This window comes from Castanea sativa, chromosome 3 (assembly GCF_040712315.1).
Source record: "Castanea sativa cultivar Marrone di Chiusa Pesio chromosome 3, ASM4071231v1".
Taxonomy (NCBI): domain Eukaryota; kingdom Viridiplantae; phylum Streptophyta; class Magnoliopsida; order Fagales; family Fagaceae; genus Castanea; species Castanea sativa.
The window spans coordinates 41,742,293-41,751,691 of record NC_134015.1 but is presented as its reverse complement, the minus strand read 5'-3'; the positions used below and the strand labels follow the sequence as shown (position 1 = coordinate 41,751,691).

General features: G+C 32.2%; 1 pseudogene; it reads right to left on the bottom strand.

Moving 5' to 3' along the window:
• Positions 1–3,377: 3,377 nt before the first annotated feature.
• On the bottom strand, positions 3,378–5,502 carry LOC142628970 (exopolygalacturonase-like; annotated as a pseudogene).
• Positions 5,503–9,399: the final 3,897 nt, after the last annotated feature.

The following is a 9,399-nucleotide window of genomic DNA, read 5'->3' as shown; positions in this document are numbered from 1 at the left end:
CGGTCAACCCGGGGTTCACCACGGGCAACTTGTTCAATTTGACTGGAAAATGCACTTTGAGTGCTTTGATGCCCGAATGGGTTGTGCCACATCAATCTGGATGCTTCCGTGGCCCCATGGAAAAAAGATTATATTTTTGGAATTTTTAGGGTCCAACACACAAATCAAAGGCAGACAAAATACGGTGTCTAGATCATTGAGCTACGAAATATATATATATATATATATATATATATATATATATATATATATATATATATATATCTAAAAGCTGAAGTGTAGCATTTATTGTTGTTACGCTCCAGTTAAGCCACATTAGCGTCTACTTCATTATCATTTTCTTTCCAATTTTCCTATAATTGTTTTTAACATTTACTTTTTATTTTAATATTTGCACCTTTTTCAACATTTCTCCACCCTTACCTTTTCATCTCCCCACTACCCTCTACATAAATAATATTCTTCTTCTTTCTCTTCATCTTCCTTTATTTTGTCTCTTTTTATTCACACCCTCTTACTATATATTTGTAACTATCTATTCCATCCTATGCATGGTTTTCTCCCACAAAAAACGTTTTCTCTCTCTCTCTCTCTCTCTCTCTCTCTCAATTTTTCGATGAATTTTTTATACATTCTTCTATTTATGCCAAATTACTAATCTTTGGGAATCCTTTCTTTTCTTTTTCTTTTTCCTACACTTGAATCATTATGCTCATTTTCTCACTTAATCCAATCGGATAGTTTGCTGGAATTCAAAAAAATGTTCTCTCTCTGTCTCTCTCTCAATTTTTCGATGAATTTTTTATACGTTCTTCTATTTATGCCAAATTACTAATCTTTGGGAATTCTTTCTTCTTCTTCTTTTTTTCTACACTAGAATCGTTGTGCTCATTTTCTCACTTAATTTAATTGGGTAGTTTGCCGAAAATCAAGTAAAACCAAACAATAAGGAATTTTACGGCATTGGAGAACGCTTGAATATATACCAGCCAAAAGTTGAAAGTCAGCAAATTAGTGGAGCTATGATTAAGCTTCGAAAAAGATTGATGGTATTGCCAATGTTCTTTAGTTAGCATCCTTTTTTCTATTTCTCTATATATGTTTCCTAGAATTAGGATTAATCTCATTTTTATTTTCTCTATTATATTCTACGTAAACCAAGAGTTCTTTAAAACTCCACCTTGGTTAATGCCATTTAGATTTTTTCTAAACTGTTTTTTTTTTTTTCTCTTTAATTGTTAAATGTTATCCTATTTTTGTTCTTTCTTATAACTCTAATTAATGTTGATGGTTCTTTTTTTTTTTTTTTTTGGTTAGTTAAGGTTGATGATTCTTTCTTACAGAGAAAATAAAAAATTGAAAACAATTGAATTAGCGCAAACCTCTAAAGGAAGACGGGAGCCTTTTTATTTTATTTTATTAGAGACAACATTAAAGGGGCATATCCTTTGGCCATTGCATTGCATTTCTTAGAGGTTAAAAGATAAAGCTTGTCATTATAGGAAAACATTTTGGGTGGGGATAAGGGCGTCATTTTGTTTGCTCTAAGAGTAACAAAAGATCCTATTATAAAGGACGCCCACAATCATAGCACATGCTTATTACACTAACCGGCATGAGCACAATTCATTATTTTCTCTCACCATGTTTCTACTATATTTGCATTTAGCAACCTAAGATTAGAATTTATTCCCAATAGAAGACTTGTAGAATCATTCAATTTTTATAGGAAACTAGTAGCAGACTTGTGCGAGGCGTGGTAATATAAATATTGTGCAATGAAGTGTAACATATAAAAAGTAACAATTACTTCAAGCATTGTCTTTTTTTTTTTCAAAAAAAAAAAGATTTTTACACTTATTTTTTTAAATATTTTTATATCTAAAAATATATCATTTTAATATTTTTTGGGGATTTCATTAATATTTTTTAAGGTGAACCATATTCTTCTAACTTTGTTGTAGTGTGTTACATTTGCTTAATATACAACTCATCTTTAAGAAAATGTATCTTCTATAAATAAATAAAAAGGTATATGTAAGGTTTTTATTAACTTTAAAGAAAATGAAAAATCAATTATTAACAACAACAACAATAATAATATAGAAGTAATTACATTCCCCTTCCTTGAGGTTTGAGGAAATGACACTCTACCCCAAACTTGGAAGGAAAAAATATTTTCACCCTTTACATTTGTTTGACCAAACTTTGTTAAATTAATATTAAAATATTGTGTACTAACCTGCCTGTGCTTAAGGTAGGTTCCAAAATTGTCCTTAATTTTAAAATCAAATTCTCTTATTTTTAAATTTTAAATTCAAGTGTATTTCAAAATATTAAGTAATGTCTTTAGCTTTTTTTCCCCCCTTTTCTTTTCCCAATGAGTTATGGAGAGATTTGTCATTTCAAATGTTTTGGTATTTTATAAACTTGTACTTTAATTCTAAGGTTATGAGTAATGTCTTTACTAAGCATGGTTAAACATTTATAAATAGATTCTTAAATAAATTTAAAATATTTTGTTATTAATATAAACAAAATGGGAGAGTGTTATTACTTATTACCCCAAATATATTTAATAAGATCACCCTAAAAAAACATTATCTCGCGCAATGCGCAGGTCTGCGACTAGTTATTGATAAAAGACAATAGTTAGTGCAACAAACCATTTAGGTACTTGACATCATTTAATTTCCTTGTTAATCATGTGTTAGAATATGCAGATTAATCGTCCAGAATTGCTTCAATTTAATAAGAGAGTTAAGTAAGTTTACTAAAATATTTACGTAATTGCTTTTTATTTCCTATCTTAATTTCTGCGTTGGGTGTATAATCATCTTCAACAATATGTGTTATACTTTTAAAAATAAATGTGATTAAAATTTAGTTGTTACAGAAATCTGTATTAAAAATATAAAATATTTAGAGACGTAAATTTGAATATATGGCGTCCGTTTTATGAGTTTCATATCTTAGCGAAGTCTAAGAGTATGTGAGAAAGTTATTTTGGCGTTAAAAACATGCATGCATATGAATTGAATGTTACCATATAATGGACACATGATTGTATTTGGTGAATAATAATAACAATTAGAAAGAGTTTAATAACTATTTTTGTTTTATTTTGAAATATCCCGGCTACGATATGAGAACAAATACTATGCAACAACACTCAGATCACAATGACCTTTAGTAAAAGGCTGAACTCAAACAACTCTAAAAATTACCATCCAACATTCCACAGTTTCATTTAAATAGAGAAAAAGGGAACGTGATAGACTCTAGTAAATGAAATTCTACTTAGAATAGAACTCCTATAACCTATTTGCAAATAGTGTTTCCTCATTACGCATTAGTTACAATAGCTTGGGAGGCATTTAGTTATTGTTTGATGGTACAAACGGAGGATTACTTGCCCAGGAAATCCGCTGGACATTAACACAAGTGGAAGTAGCAGATCCTCCGGCCTCCCTTGTATACGAGATCAATGTCAACCGCCACTTGTTGGCATGGAACACTTTTCCTCCAAATAAGCTTCACAGCTTCCTTTGTTGAAGAAGTGCCTCTAATGCTCTTGAAGCTAACATTTTGTGAGCTTAACTTTCGAGGGAAACTGAAAGCAAAACAAACAAACAAAAACCCACACGAGAATTTGATATTAGTATATGTAATTTGTTTTTCTTTATTTAACTTCTAACATCAAAATGAGTGTATATATTTGTGATGTTTATAATAACCTTGTTTGAGCATTGATTGTTTGGGCAGTAGCCTTGATCAATGAGGATAGGATTGGCAACATTGTTCATGATAATATTTTCAAAATGCATATCTGAAGCACTCCCAGGAGGGGAAGAAGGCCATGTTTTGATTCTAACACCATTCTGTGTACTGCTTAAGGTGCCACCAATTACTCTGATTCCTGAAGGCGAATGTTCATTCGGTACCTTCCAAGACTTCCAACGCTAATACCATGGCCAGGTCCACAAGTTACTTGGTTAGCAGTAACATCTTGGGCTCCATCGCCAATGGAGATGCAATCGTCACCTGTTCCAATTTTGGCATTGCTGATGGTGATCTTAGATGAACGTCCAACGTGGATTCCATCGGTGTTGGGGCTATCTCCGGGTGCAGTTATGGTAACATCTTGGATTTGCAAGTTCTTGCATCCCATAACGTTTACGTGGAAAAATTTGCTGTCCTTCGATTGAATGTCACGGACTATTGAATTTGTGAGAAATCGAACCTTATATTACTGTTCATGTTTACAAGTTAGACAAATCAAAACACCAAATATGAACGCCATAGTTTCATTTAAATATTCTCCTAAAAATATTTTCCTTTAAATATATTATAGTAAAATGCTAATGCTTCTTTGAATTACTATATTTAAAAAAATTACAAATATATATATATATATATATATCAATGAATGTGGTTGGTACTACTTCAACAATATTGTATAGAAAAGTCATTTTGGACCAAACAATTTGTCACAACTTGATGTTATATGTGAGTATGATTGGTGAACCATCACTTTGATCACCTTTAACCACCACTTTTTCTCCATTACACACAGTTGCACAAGTTAGGGTCATGGCACAGAAGTTGTGTCAATATTCCATATTTGGACTTTCTCATATATAAATTTTGAATTATCTTTTTTGGTGAGTCGTGACACCTCACTATATAAAGCTTACATCCAATTATTAATATTATGACAATATCCTTAACACCATTAAACGAATAAGTGCTTGAATTATCATTTCGTGATGGTTAAATTTCTTAAAGTTGTAGTGTCTGTAAATATCTACATAAATATAAAGGAAATTTAAATGCTAATTATTAAGATTGAAATCTTACGAATAGAAGCGGTTTAAGTTGTACTTTTGGTCACAATTATTTTTTGCCATGCCGTTTGTCCTTTGCCATCAAAAACTCCACCACACGACACGGTGAGACGTAAATACGCTCAAAAGAAACCCAAAAGTCTTTACCGTTGAAGGAGGCAAGGTCTATGGGGCATCCAGGGTGCCTTGAAGGTTAAACTCAATAGCACCTTTGCATGGACCTAACAAAGTCACTACACCTAGTTTGTATGTCCTAGCTGAAATCACAACTTTACTTTGGCTCTGCGCACGCGCAGCTTTCCAAGCTTTTGTCAAAGCACGGTAAACACATTATGAAAAATCAAAATCAGTATATTACAACCATTTTTCACGTTAATGTTTATGGTCTGGTCAAGACACCGAAGAGTTTTTAGTGTAAGCAGAGTTTGAACCCGAGTACTTTTATTTGACATTAAAAGAGTTTACTAGTCAAGTTAACTAGAACCCACTTTGCATGTTAATTAGGTGTATTTAATTGTGCTACACATATTTATACCTGGGTGATATCGGCATTAGGTTGTCCTCCATATGATTTGACGTCAAAGACTTGCCCGGCACTGGTGGATGCCAACAGCAGTAGTAAGGAAATTGTTACAATGCTCAAATTCTTCCCCATTTTATTGTTCTTTGTTTCCCTACTATTGCCAATTTGTTGTACGGTATGATGGCTTCCCTATTTGGTTTGAAGCTATTTATACTACGATTACTGAGCTCATCACCATTAAAGCTATCCAGCTGATATTAACTAATTTTACTCACGGTTGCTAAGAACTTCTCCTGCTTACACTTCAACTTCTATACTATTATTAGCTTTCGTGCTTCCTCCTTCACTAATTAATTTATAGTTTATCGTTAACCGTTGGTGACCAGAGTTAAGATTAAATCGATTTCATTGACCATGGAAGGATAAATTTTTAACAACTTTATGATTGTGCTAATAACTCTAAAGGATTATAACGTGTCTTTTTTTTGGTCCATTATTCTATAAGATAAGATTATTACCACTATATATAAACCTAACTTCTTAGCCTTAAATGGCAAGCTCTTAGCCACCTAAAATCTTTTCATTCTCTCGTTTAAGCGAATTGAATACTTCCCGTTAGAGAGGGGGGAAAAGTCTAGAAAAATAATCGCCTCCGAAAACTGTCCAAAGTTAGTATAGGCAGCATGCCCATCTGTAGAGTAAAATAGAAAATAAAGAAAATACTATATAGGAGAGGTTGAACTCACCTTTTCAATTATTATATTTATCATTATTACTATAATTGGTGCAATGCTCGAGAAAGTTGGACATAGTCCGTTTTGTCTAAATAAGAAATTTGATAATTATGATAACCAACGAACATTTATTATAATCGCAATGCCAACAATATTGTAGTTTTGCCACCTTTTGAGTATTTATAAATAAAATATTTAGGGTTTAAATTCTCTCTTCTCTATTGCAACTATCAAATTATAAACAAATGAAATCAACAAATACTTTCAATGGTCTTTCTTAGAATTAAGAAGTTTGAAATTGGAAACGTTTTTTGGTTCTTAAAGTAGAGACTAAGAGACTACTATGATTGTCCATCTATGGGTTTTTAGTATGTAGAATACAAAATCTCCACAGATTTACCCTCCTTAATTCTCCAACCGTGAAACTTGCTCGCTTTCTCCCCCTAGACTGTGACACATTACCACCATCAACCTCTCCAAAATTGTGTTGCTCAAAGACAAATTTGTGATAAAGATATCAGGTTGTGAATAATCAAGAGAAAAAGAATGAAGAAATAATGAAATTCGAAACAAATTCAAATTTTGACTGGGCCCAAAAGTAAGGGTTTTAATTAACTAGTAGATGGAGATGATGATTTTGGCCTTAAAACTCATCAACCCAAAGGAGAGGGGGAATTCTCCTTTCTCATCAAGTTGTGAAACACGACACTTTTCTACTACTATTTTTGGTAGGTGAACTTCAATGCAACTTTTGAAGTGTTTAGTACTAATATTGATTATCAACAATGACGAGCCCTAAAATATGTCATTGTTCATGTACCAACCCATGATTATTCTTACCTTGGTTGATTATGACTTAGATGTTGGTTGAATTTCAACAAATATGAATTTTGAACAATAGTATGTTTCACATCAAATGAGAGGAAAAGACTTCGTTTTTTTTTTTAATGATAGAAAATATATGCCAACATTGATGTCAATGAGACTAACATTTTAGCTAGGTTGCAAATTACATGTTAAGCTTCCTTCACAAATTATTCGTTTTATTTATTATGATATGCAAACTTTTCATCGCCTTCATATTCATTTTTCCAATCATGCTTCTTCACATTCTCTTGATATTTTATTTGATAAAAGTTGAATCCATCCTCATGTAACGTCCAAATCCAATTGGCTCGAGTGTAATCCAATTGATGATCATGGTCTCCGCTAAACACTTCAGAAGCAACGCGGAAGTTCTAATACCAAAAACAGCTATAGAAAAGTCTAGTTTCTAATATTTTGATGTAAAAGAGCTAAAGAGTTTTAAGTCCAAAAAAATCATCTCCATATTTATAATGGCAATTGTTCTTTAGGTTGTTGATGATTTGTACATAGTGCTCCCCGAACTCCCGAGGTGTCAATGTGTAAACCAAATTGAATATGAGTGATTGAACAAGTAATTTAATTGACATGTTCTAGGAGAGATTAAGCATTAAATATACTCTAAGATCCTAAAGAATCAAAGAGTTGAAGCATTAGAGATATATATCTATGTGTGGGTGTGTGTGTGGGTGTGTGTGTGTTTGTGTATCATATTAAATCTTAAGGACTTGTCAACTTGCAATGATTCCAAATAGTAAATTAATCTAAAAATTCAATCATTAATCTATAGAAAACACATAGATAATCCTAAGAACACATGTTTAGAGGATTAGGTTTCACTTCTAACCCTAACCATAGATTTGGCCACACGTAGTTAGGCAAAAGAAATCAATAAAAAGAATGCTAAACCTCTAAAAGAAGAAGAAAAAAATATTAAAAAAAGTTCTAGGACTTTTCCACCTCTATTGTGTCAACCTCCTCCAAGGCTAAAGAGAAAACCCCACAAATTTAAGATGTAAAATCTGTGATTTTTGGAATTGCATCTGCCGTCAGCTTCCAGCCCACTTTTGGCCTCCAATTTTTTTTTTTTTTGATTTGTGTTAAGCTAAAAGTTTGAAGATTTTCTACTCTTGGACATTTGTGTAACAAGTTATGGCAGAAATACGAAGACAGTGTAGAATGTATCCATATCAGGATTTTTCCAATTTTGGCTTGAACGAATATTTTTCATCCATTTTTAATTCCGGCACTTTTTTCATTTTTTTTTTAATTTTCTTCTCTAGTGCTCAAAAGCAATGCCACAATTGATCTTGGCCCTTGGTTCTCTTGGTTGCATGTCTACAAGATTATTGGGCTTTTTTTAATCTCGTTTAAGCAAAAAATACACATAAAGAATATATATATATATATATATATATATATATATATATATATATATATATAAAAGAGATATTGTTTAAACCCATATATTTACATGTAATTAAACATATAATTTTTGTTATATTGCATATTGAAATAAAAATAATAGTGTAATTATAAGCAATCAACTGGGACCCGCGGAAGTATTTTTGCTTATTAAACCTCCAACTCTTTCGGTTGCATTCGTGGGTATCGTAGACTTCTTTGAGGACATTGATCTGGGTAGGTTGGAGACATGAAGATTTCTAGGATGGGTTCCCACCAAGCATTCATGACATTTGTGCAAAGAAATTTGATAAGAGATAAATAACACTGTCGTGAAACAGTGTACCAAATGATCAATTTATATTGATTGATACGCAAGCCAGTGCAGTTATCTATATAACTCTTTAATAGGATAGAATAAAACAAACTCCTTCGATTCGATCTCTAAGAAGCCTTAAAATCCAAAGGACTTTGAAACTTGATCTTGAATCGTGTGTTATTGTCTCCTAGTTTAACGAGTAGTTGAACGTATGTACTCTATTTGATGCGAGGGACGTTGGCTTAATCTCGTACCAAATCAAAGGAACATGAAGGAAAATCCTTATTTGATTTGAAGTAGGAATGAGCCTTGCTTTTGAGGGAGTAGTGATGCTCTTTTGAACTTAGAGATGACTCTTTATTTTGATAGAGTGTCGATAGGCTTTTTCTCTCCAAGTGTCTATCTTTCTTTTTTTTTCTCATATGAGAAGCCTATATTTATAGGCGACTCAGTGGTCATTGATTTGGAATTTTCACTTAGCATTTATTGAGATTTAATTACAAATTTGGAACTTCAATTTAATTTTCATCATGTATTTAATAAGACCTTTCCATGTGCATTTTTTATTTTGAAGTTGCCACATGGCTTTCTTATTTCACACAACCACATGGCTTGGACACATGTCATTTCTATGAGCGTCTTAGTAACTCGTGAGCTTGCCATGAGGCTTGACTTCATTTTTTGATTGTCCGCTGTTGACACATCATC